This window comes from Melanotaenia boesemani, chromosome 14 (assembly GCF_017639745.1).
Source record: "Melanotaenia boesemani isolate fMelBoe1 chromosome 14, fMelBoe1.pri, whole genome shotgun sequence".
Taxonomy (NCBI): Eukaryota; Metazoa; Chordata; class Actinopteri; order Atheriniformes; family Melanotaeniidae; genus Melanotaenia; species Melanotaenia boesemani.
Window position 1 is genome coordinate 1,518,824 of NC_055695.1, and position 12,031 is coordinate 1,530,854.

Below are 12,031 nucleotides of genomic sequence, written 5' to 3' on the forward strand. Positions count from 1 at the left end.
TTCTATGGTGCATTACTCATCCCAAACGGAGCTCCAGCTCCTATCAAAGCTGCTACAGCAGTTTTATTCTCAGAGGGACTTGATTAGATACCAATAATAATACAGTTTCTTTATATAAATATAAATATATGTATATTTGTATGTATGTATGTATATATCACATTCTTTTGTTATTGATCCCTGATTTTATTATGAGCTGCACCTTTAACAACACGGAAACAGAAATCCAACACAAACTAAATTAGAATCAGAACCAAATCCAGATCATGAGCCATTCTGGATTAGCTGCAGTTACAGTTATTTCTTCAGAGACCTGTAAAAACTCCATTCAAGACTATAGAAAACCGATGAAGTTTTTTTTAATCATGCTGAACCGTCAGTCTTTGCTGAGCCTCATTCTTCAGGTGGTAAAAAGCTGATGTGGTTCCTGCTTTAATATTGCTGTTAAAATTTAGCTCAGAGCCCAAAATGACAGCAGAAACTAAACAGGGCTGTATTTGTCTCTGTGATTACAACAAACACATGATGAGTTTTCTTCCTCTTTGTTCCTTTGTTCCTCTTCATCCTGCAGCGCCTCATCCTGACCAGCAGAGGGCAGTATGCAGCTGCAGAAACCACCTCTTCTTTGTCTCTGATGAAAGGAAACGAATGTTGGCTTGGTTTCTAATATTGATTTGTAATCAGCACATCCCTGACAGCCAATCAGCTGCCTGAATAATCTGAATCTGGGTTCAGCTGATTGGATTCCAGATGTTGATGGTTTTCAGGGTGAACGCAGCAGCTGGGACTTTTCTTTTTCTCTCAACAATTCTGAATCCTCACATCTGTGCTGAGCTGCAGGACAGAGGAGAAAAACATCCAGGAAACCTCCTCCTTGTTGGAAAGTTGAGTCTTTCTCAGTAATGTGGCTTTAATGGCCTCATTGTGAGTTATGACAATCTCACACGTGCAGCCATTAACCCACCGGTTCTCAATCTCAGTAAGAGAAGCACCTGTCAGGCTTCGTTAGACATTAAACCTGTAATCATCTATGCATGCACACACTCCGCGCACACGACTCGTGCAAATGGAAACGATGCGACAGGTGCTTCTTCATCCCAGTGACGAAGGCTGCAGCCTGGGGTGTGGGGTGGTTAGATGGAGTGTTTTCAGAGCTCCTCCAGGGCCATTACAGCTTCACCCTGTGAACCCCCCATGAGCTCTCATTCATCCTGTAACTTGATTTTAAGGTTAATGTAACATCAGCTGCTGTGTGCTCAGCTACTTTAAAGGTAGTAAAGCTCATTAAAAGCTTCCAGGATCCCTGATGGAGCTTCCGTGAACCAGCCTGGCCCAGTGGGACCAGTGACACCAGAAAATCTCTTTATTTCATATTTAACAGTGTTCTTGGATCATTCAGTCATCCATACCCTCTAAAGATCTTATTACAATCTTCAAATATTAAATTCTGAAATCAGTCTACATGTCATCATTCACCATGAGGTTTCTCTCTGTTGCTTCTGCAGTTTTATCCTTTAGTGTCTGTTTCAGATGAACAATGAACCTGTTTGCATCAAAATAAGATATTTATTTATTTAACCTTTATTTTACCAGGAAGTCCCACTGAGATTACAAAACATTCTTTTTCAAGGAAGCCCTGGCCAAGACAGCAACAGTCAAGTTCCATTACAGACGTCATTAAAACAACCAATAAAAAAACAAACAACACAAGACAAGCAGTAAAGAACATAAAATTTAAATCTAAGGGGGCAGTAGAATACAGAAAGCACAGTGAGCTGGACAAGCAGTTTGGGTCAGCTTCCCAGCACCAGCGTTCAGCTCCTGCAGGTTAAAGTCAGTCAGCTGTTCCAGACTGCAGGGGCGGAGCATTTAAAGCCTGGTGGCCAAATTCAGAGCGAGCTTTGAGGAACAGAAAATCATCAGAGCGCATACAATAGTTACTCGACTTAAATGAAATATAATCACAAAGGTGAGAAGGAAGCAGGCCAAGAATTGATTTCTAGATAAAATAATACCATGTGAAAGTCTGCGTATGGAGGGAAGCCACTGGACTCTGGTATAAGGAAGCAGTGGTGGGTGAGAGCTCTGCAGCACTGTGGCAGACTGTCCCGAAAGCCAAGGCCTGAACAGAGGCACGCATATGCAGCAGGTCTCCATCAATGTTAGGAGGAGAGTCATCTGGCTTCTTAGCATTATAAGACAACATAGCTTTAGTTTTAGTTTCTTTTAGCCGGTATGACGTCAGGAGCACATCGCAAAGATAGCGCCACGACAGCAAACCACAGTGTCATCTGCATAGAAATGAAGTTGTGTGTTTAAAATGTTTTGACCCAGATTGATGACAATCTGGGAGTAATCGGATTACTGTGATAATCTGGTCTGATGCATCTACATGCACTTCAGAAATGCCACATTCAGTCGTATCTCAATGTACGTAATAAATAAATTTCTGCACATTTTTGCTTGCTGTCATATTTTCACTGCACCTTAAACAAGATGTTCTAGGGAGCTTTCACACCTAATACTCCGCTAGACTCTGTACGATAGTGGGTTGCAACATTCTTCTGGTCAGTTTGTGTTCATGTTGCACGCCCTCCTCACCAGAGGTGGCGCTGCATCAAGAACTACTGAAGGAGAAGACAAGACTAAAAAGGCAGAAGAAAACTAGCTCGTTTATTGGCTAATGCAGGACAACCTTTGTTCTGGTTGATCTCTGAGGAATGTTTCCATCACCTTGTTGAATCTATGCCACCACCTGGAGGAAAAAGGGGTCCAACCCGGTCCTAGACGGTGGTCCTAATAACCTGGACGGTGAGTTTAAGACACGACTGATCCAACAACTCGTTCTGTGTGGAAGGAGAACTGGAGAAAGTCATTTGATGGGATGAAATATAACACAAGGACTGGCTTGTTTGATGGTGGAAATGATTTATATATCATCAATGTGCAGAAAGCCTCTCACTTCTCTGATATGTTTGTCCTGAACATGAAAAATGTGGCTCTTTTTCTTTGTTAGTTCCCGTTTAGTTGACATCGAGAAGATGAAGATCTTCCCCCAACAGTGATAAACTGTCTTTGTGTGATTGTGTGTGTGTTTGTGTGTCAGACATTTTTTGATTTGGGCCTCAGAGTTCACGACTCGGTGAACCATAAACCAGCAGCTTTGGATGGGTGTAAACAGCCTGTGGTGATGGCATGTGCTACAAAAGCTGCTGATGATGAGGGTGATGATGGTGATGTATCCTCACACCTGTGCTGACCTCTCCTGTCCCACCCTGCAGGAAGGATGTGTTGATCTCAGGTCCAATCAGAGCAGCCTCCACTCTTTATGATGCAACTAATTATTTACAAGGAAAATAATATTTAGCCTTCATCTCTGTTGTTGTCCATCATCCTCGCTGCCAGCTGGACCGGCGCCGACCCGGTGATGCCTCTCTGACCTCCTCTGTTCCTCCTGCTTTTAATTTATCTCACATAAACATTGCATATTAATTCAGAGTAATCCATCAGGCCAGAAGAGGTCTATAAATCAAAACTAAAGCGTCGGCTAATTGACTCGCGAGGAGGAGGAGAAGAGAGGAAGAGGAGGAAGGGGTTAATGGGAGAGGAAACGAAGGACGGGAAAAGAGGAGGAAGAGGCGTGGAGCGGCGGCGTGTTGCTGCCTCTGACCCGAGAGCCTCCTTTGTTCTATGACTGATGGGATGCAGCGATGACACACATTACCGAAGAGCCCCCGCGGCTCAGGGCTTGATCCCCCCACCTGCAGGGGCCAGTGTGCAGCAGCTACAGGGGCCAATTCTCTCAGGACTCTTAGTGCTGCTGCTAATTAGCTAAAAGGGGTCATTAGTATGCAGATCCTCTGTTTCTTTATCTCCTGCTCTCACATTCTTCCTTCATCCTCTTTTCTCTCCCGGCTGTCCATCCACTCACCTCTCGTCTTCACCGTGATTCGTCTCTGAGACTTTAATTAGATTTGGTCAAACAATTAGGACGACTTGAGTTAGCTGTGAGCCCTTGATTCCAGATCATTTCCCCTTCCTCACTGAGTCTGGAAACGATATCGGATGTAGAACCTCAGAAGCTTTTCTTAAGTAAGAGTTTTCCCTGTTTGGAATGACTTGCAGAAGTTTCTGCTGACCAGTTACGCTCTGGGAAGTCTGAGGGGAGGAAGGCCTGCTCCATGTCAGGCAGGTGGTCATACTGTGCCTTCCAGCTGTCTTACGATGTTGCTTTCCCAAGGAATGTTTGCTGGAAATGATTAAGTGACCTTGTTTTTCTGAACAGAGAACTCCAGAATGAAATATGGCTGCCCCCAGGACAACCTGTGGTCCATTGTTGTCTGTATTTAAGTTCTTTCTATTATGTTTTGTATTCACTCAGTGTGAATGTAAACAGCAGCGAGTTGTTGTAGAGGGTCAAACAGATAAAGCAATAAAAACAGACACGCCTACTTAATTATGCTTTTCATTAAGTTTTCTTTATTTATTTGTAATGCATAATATTACTGCAATCTCAGTTACTGCAGCGCTATTCTACATCCCTCCGCTGGGGGGCGCTCATCGCGCCGGAGTTCCAGAGCAGCGCGGTCACACAGGAAGAATAAGCCGTCCTGGAAGCTAACGCCAGCGGGTCTCTATTCTTCACCACAGGTTGGTAAAAACCCATTAAAATCGGTGTAAATTACAGACTTTAATGAAATCGTTGTTTGAGTAGTTTGTAAACAAAGCGGTTTAAGAGATTTGTGAGAAAACAGCTGTTTCTGCTAATCAATGCTAATGCTAGCAGATTTGAGTTGTGTGTGAGGTAAGCTAACCAAAACACAACTGAGAAACTAGTGGACTCACTTTTAAACCGAATTCACTTTGCACCGTATGAAAGTTGTTCATGCAGGATGATATTTTCTGATGTCAAAGGTAAAAGTGTCTTTCTGGTTTGTACCACACCAGAAATGCCATGTTGCAGGTGGCAGAGCGAACCAGAGTAAGCAAACTGCATACTCTGGCTAACCTTTTAGTTTCATAGGTGAAATTTGTTGTACAGTAACTAATATGTACAGAAAACAGGCAGTAAAGTGGTTTTCAGTGCTTGTGTTTAAAATGTATTTTGTGTAGCTTGAATGATAGTAAAGACAAAAATGTGTCAGTAGCTTTTGTATAGACAGTTAAATGCAGTAGTTAAGAGTTGCTAAGTTAATTTGTATTTGTTATTGTGTTCAAGTAACCTTCCTGGAAACATGTTCAGTCAGTGGATTGTGAAGGAAGTCAGATGTTACGTCCATGTTGTAAATGAGACTGGAAATGAGGGCCGTCTGCTAAACTGTTTGATGATACCTGATCCCTGTAAAGAATAAACCTTCCTGTATGAAGCTAACACCAGCTCAACCAGTGTCTGCGCTGGTCTTCACCACAGCTTGACACATTGAGACGACTAAAACTCTGTTTCCTTCCGACTGTAATGCCAGAGGGGCAGCATTGTTATCGGTAACTGCGTGGTTACGGAGGGGTTGTTCGTGAAATGTTGCATCACAATGTTGTTTATCAGCCGTTACCGTTAAAACTGACAGCTGTTCTCACGCTGCACGTTTTATGAATTTCTAATTTTATACAACATCATTGTTGACGTTTACAAATGGGCTGTTTTGGCGGCCTCCACACACACACACACACACACACACACACACACACACACACACACACACACACACACACATATATATATATATATATATATATATATATATATATATATGGTAATTTATAGGTTTTTCTGCAGGCTGGCAGCAGCTCAAGTCTTTGTTTTGAGGCTTCCACGTTGTGATAGAACGATGAGAAAGATGCTGTGTGATGGATGGTGAGGGGGTGCCTGGGGGGCTCCGTATCTCTGAGGCTTCGGTCCTTTACTGCTTTCACAAAATGGACTGTTTTATTTGGGTCAGCTGTGTTTCGGGTCGGTTTCAGACCTGTCTCCTTGACCTGGTCTCCCTGACCTGGTCTTCCTGACCTCGGCTCCCTGACCTGGTCTTCCTGACTTCGGCTCCCTGACCTGGTTTCCTTGACCCAGTCTTCCTGACCTTGGCTCCCTGACCTGGGCTCCCTGACCTGGTCTCCCTGACCTGGTTTCCTTGACCTGGTCTTCCTGAACTTGGCTCCCTGACCTGGTCTCCCTGACCTGGTTTCCTTGACCTGGTCTTCCTGACCTTGGCTCCCTGACCTGGTTTCCCTGACCTGGTCTTTCTGACCTGGTCTTCCTGACCTTGGCTCCCAGACCTGGGCTCCCTGACCTGGTCTCCCTGACCTGGTTTCCTTGACCTGGTTTTCCTGACCTCGGCTCCCTGACCTGGTTTCCTTGACCTGGTCTTCCTGACTTTGGCTCCCTGATCTGGGGTCTCATTTATAACCGTTGCGTACGCACAAAATGGGGCCTGAAACTGGCGTACGCCTCTTTTCACACAAAGGTTGTGATTTATAAAAAACAAACTTGAGGTGAAAATGTGCGGTCTTTCACGGCAGCTCTGACCCATGCGTACGCTGGTTTTGGAGGCTGGGGGAATTGGCGACACAGATGGAGAGGTGGGGAATTAACAACACACTGCATCCAGAGTCCTCTTGTGGCAGCGTGGGGTCCTGTCACCATGTCTCCAATTAATTTTGCGCTCTGGCTGTATGACCGCAGATGTGATTTCGGCTCACTGGTCAGCGTGCATGACTTCAACCCGGCAAGAGTTCATAACCCGTCTCCGCCGTCTATGCGTCCTGCTACACTCTTCCACATCCAATTTCTCTATATTGCAGGAGAACAGGCCGACATTAAAAGGCAATTTGCAGCAATGTCCGGTTTTCCTAATGTAATCGGCGCAATTGACTGCACTCATATTGCTATAAGGGCCCCATATGTCGATGAATTCATGTATGTCAATAGGAAGCATGTGCATACTATCAGTGTTCAAGTCATATGTCAATCCAACATGATGTTGACAAATGTAGTTGCACGATGGCCTGGCTCTACACATGACTCTTACATCCTAGCGCAAAGCAGTGTAGAGAAGAGACTGCAGGCAGGCGCTGTACGTGATGGCTGGCTTCTTGGTAAGACAATAACTTTATATTGACAACCAGCTTAGCCAGATGCAGACCACTGATGCACTGTTTCATTGAAATGCAGGGGACAGTGGCTACCCCCTCCGGCGCTGGCTCCTGACCCCCTTCCCAAACCCCCAGAGCGCAGAGGAGACCCTGTTCAATACCGCTCACTCCCGTGCGCGCTCAACTGTAGAGCGCGCCATCGGCCTTTTAAAATGCCGGTGGCGGTGTCTGGATGCGTCAGGGGGTAGATTATTGTACCATCCCCAAAAGGTGCGCAGGATCGTGAGGGCGTGTGGCGTGCTGCACAACCTGGCACTGAGGCACGGCATCCAACTACCTCCTGGCCTCCCCCCTCCTCGGAATGCCGACCCTCACCCACAGCCCCCTCCCAGACACAGGGAGTTCCAACACGGGGCACGGCTCCGTGAGGAGGTCATGCAGCGATTAAGCAGACAATAAGGTTCACTTTTTCACAAGCTCTTTTAATGTGTTTGAAATGTCGAACATAATGTCACACAAATTATGCAGTGTTGTTCTGATTTCCTTCAGTTCATTGATGGTTTCTTTTTGATCTCCGCCATGGTCCGCTCTGTCCCGCTCACAGAGTTAACTGAGGTAACTATGTGTTGCCACTCACGACACTTAGTCTTATTTGTCACGCCACTACTGTGGCTACCAAACAAAATAATTTTTCGACTCTCCACCTCACTCACTAATGCATCGATTTCTGGCTCTGTGAAGTTGCGTTTTTTGGTTCGCTTCCCTGCGGTTGCCGTTGTTCATGGATCACAACATGGATCAGCTGGCTCATTTTAATACACGCTGAGGTACTTTGCATTGACCATTTATGGTGGAAAGTGGGTGTGTAGTGGGCGGAACATGAGCCAAATTCACCTGCGCAAACTTCAAGGACGAGTGTGATTTATAAAGGGGAAATTGCTTGCACCTGTGCGTACGCACGGTTTTATAAATCAGAATATTTTATGGCGTACGCCAACTTCCGGTTTTGGGCGTAAGTACACTTTTAGTAAGAATCCTACGCACAGTTTTATAAATGAGACCCCTGGTCTTCCTGACCTGGGCTCCCTGACCTGGTTTCCTTGACCTGGTCTTCCTGACCTGGTCTTCCTGACCTCGGCTCCCTTTCAGTATGTGTTTGGAAATCAAGTTCCACTTCCTGTTTCTGGATTGGTTCCAGAATAATCCCAACTTCTTTGTTTACCGTCTGCTCCCTGAGGAATTTCTTTCCTTATCTCACACACCGACGCACTCGTCCCTCTCCAGGCAGACCCTCCCTCCACCTGGTTTCCTGGCTCGTGCAGGGATGATGGAGATACGAGAGGCTGTCATGCAGTAAATAGCGTGGACACTGGCTCCCTGCCAGGAGATGGTAATCAAGCTGCTTCTTCTGCTTCCTCCTGCTTTGTCTGAAACTCTCCCCCTCACTTCAAAAAGCAGCTAGTGGAGGCCGGTGAAGCCGCCGCGAAGCCTCCCCACCATCCCTCACCCTGATGCATGAGCCAGTCTGCCATCCTAACAAAAGAGCCTCCTCCACATCACTCCTTCTCCCCCAGTGAACACATCTTCCCTTCCTCTCCTCCTCTGCTGTTAATCTACCTCTCCATTCTTCTCCCTCCCTCTCAACCCATCCCTTTGTTTTGCCTGCTGAATGACTTATTTCCCCGTGTCGTTTCATCGGGCATGCAAAGTGTCTCATCGCGGCATCATGGACGATGAGTCCCGGTGGCTCGTGAAAGGTTAATGCTTTGAGTGATTGTAAATTGTTTGGCTATTTCAAGGAGCTGTGAAAGGGATAACTCAACCATAAAATTTGATCGGCTGCCTCCCCTCTCTTCCTCCTCCACCGCTCTCCTCTACAGATCCCCCGTCACTTCCTTCAATCATTCTAATTTCTCTCCTTTCTGTCTTTGTTGTCCTCGGTTACTCTTCCACTTTCATATTTTCCTTGTGTTCAGGTTCAGAGGTGAACAGACTGAGCTGTCACCCCTCTGTGTTTTTATTGCTTCAACTACAATTTACAGCTGGAATAAAACTCTGTGTGGAAGAGAGTCTTTCAGCAAAGACCTGTCCATTTTCTGATCAGTAAACACTGCATCTCATCTTTGATCCCCTCCGACAACTTCTTACTCTTCATCAGGTCCACCTTCTAGTACCGGGTCATCCTCTTCATCAGGACCGCCTTCTAGTACCGGGTCGTCCTCTTCATCAGGACCGCCTTCTAGTACCGGGTCGTCCTCTTCATCAGGACCACCTTCTAGTACCGGGTCGTCCTCTTCATCAGGTCCGCCTTCTAGTACCGGGTCGTCCACTTCATCAGGTCCACCTTCTAGTACCGGGTCGTCCTCTTCATCAGGACCGCCTTCTAGTACCGGGTCGTCCTCTTCATCAGGACCGCCTTCTAGTACCGGGTCGTCCTCTTCATCAGAACCACCTTCTAGTACCGGATCGTCCTCTTCATCAGGACCGCCTTCTAGTACCGGGTCATCCTCTTCATCAGGACCGCCTTCTAGTACCGGGTCGTCCTCTTCATCAGGACCACCTTCTAGTACCGGGTCGTCCTCTTCATCAGGTCCACCTTCTAGTACCGGGTCGTCCTCTTCATCAGGACCACCTTCTAGTACCGGGTCGTCCTCTTCATCAGGTCCACCTTCTAGTACCGGGTCGGACCTTTTTAATCCTGGTGTGATAGATGAAGCAGGTGGAGGAAACCTTCCTCAGAGGTTTTCTCCATATTAACATGACAGCATCACACAGTTGCTGCAGGTTTGTCGGCTGCATCCATGATGAGAATCTCCCGTTCCACCACATCCCAAAGCTGCTCTACTGGACTGAGATCTGGTGGCTGTGGAGGCCGTTGGAGTCCAGTGAACTCATCGTCATGTTCTAGAAAGCAGGTGGAGATGATCTGAGCTTTGTGACATGGTGCATTATCCTGCTGGAAGTAGCATCAGAAGATGCTCCACTGTGGTCATAAAGGGATGGACATGGTCAGCAACAATACTCAGGTAGGCTGTGCTGGTTAAACCAGGCCACGTTGGTACTAAGGGGCCCAAAGTGGACCAAGAAAATCTCCCCCCACCATTACACCAGCAGCAGCCTGAAGCGTTGATCCAAGGCAGGATGGATCCATGTTTTCATGATGTTTCCAGCAGATTCTGAGCCGAGCACCTGAATGTGGAGCTGAAATGGAGACTCATCAGACCAGCAACGTTTCTCCATCTTCTATTGTCCAGTGTTGGTGAGTGTGTGTGAATTGTAGCCTCAGTTTCCTGTTCTTAGCTGGCAGGAGGAACCCGGTGTGTCTTCTGCTGCATCCTGGTCCAGACACCTGCTGCTCTGGATATTTTCTCTTCTTCAGACCATCTCTGGAAACCCTGGAGATGGTTGAGGGTAGGGCTGCAATTAATAACTATTCTGATGGTCGATTAGTCACCGACTATTAAAACGACTAGTCCACCAATCGGATTATGTATCTCATGATTATTAAATGGATCTTATTTCACTTTCAGCTTTGAAATCTTACATGAGGTTGTTATGTAAGTCCGACGTTCCTCCTCTTTAAATGTTCGAGGATGCAGACGTACTGTCGTGGTACACAAGGTCCGCTTTACAAACCTCATGTATTTAATTTATGTTGTAAGTTTAACGTGAAGTTATCCCAGACTTTTAACGTTCTCGGCTGTGGTTTTCCTCCCTGGTCCGCCACCACATTTTCCCCCTGGCGGACTTTATTGCGCATGTGCAACTCTCAGCAGAGATAAAAAAGAAGACGATGTCTCACTCTGTATTTTTTCCCCTCTTTGCGCATGTGCATTGTGCAACTCTCAGCAGAGATAGGATGAGAAGACGATGTCTCACTCGGTAGTTTTTCTTTTTTTTTTGTGCCGACAATAGTCGACGGCTAAATTCGTTGTCGACTATTTTTACTGTGCTGTCAACAACATTGACTAATCGTTGCAGCCCTAGTTGAGGGTGGAAATCCCAGTAAACACTCAGACCAGCAACCATGCCACGTTCAAAGTCTCTTAAATCCTCTTTCTTCCTCATCTGATGCTCAGGTTGAGCTTCACCAGGTCGTCTCCATCATGTCTCCATGGCTACATGCTGTTCACCTGGGTGGGTGGATCAGAGGTGAAGTGAGTCCAGGTCCTCGGACCTGCAGCTTGAGATATTCCCAACATGTTCTCAGAGAACTCACTGAAGACACTAAGCTAAATTATTCTAATTATTTCATTTCAGCTCGACTAAAGCATTAGTGAAGGAGGTTATACTTTCACTGGTATTAAACACAATAAAAGGCTAAAAGCAGCGATAATCGGTGGTACTGACGCTGCTCGGTGGAGGCTGGATGAGTAAAACAGCCTCATTGGGCAGCTGCTGCTGGGACTCGCAGCCTTGGGGGCGTTCAGGCTCTTCATGCATATAAATTGGTTTGATAATTTGATTAACTGTTAATTTTGTTGGAGAATTCATTCTGCTAAAGTAAGGCAGGTGAATTATTACTAAACGCTGTGGTCCTGCTCTTCTGTTGTGGCTGAGACCTTTATTTTAATTTATGCTGTGTTTACACCGACAGCATAACAGAAATAACCATTCAGTGAAACTACTGCGAACCAGGGTCCAAACAGCTGGAAAAAATGGAAAAACTGGGGTCAAAGTGTCGCTGGTTCACTAATGAATTAGTTAAGAAATCAGAAATATTTCCAGTTAGTTAAACCTGGAGTTATTCGTAGCCATGGGGAATTTAATTAAGCTCATTTTTATTAAACTGATGGTTTCTGCTTCCAGCAGATGTGTCAGCATGTTCAGACCTTTAACTTAAAAATAACACCACCAGATTTATTCAAACCACTTCTCTGTAATTAATGAGCAACTTTATTCACAGTCTCAGCAAATGTTTTTTCCCTCCCAGAAGTGGAATTTCAGA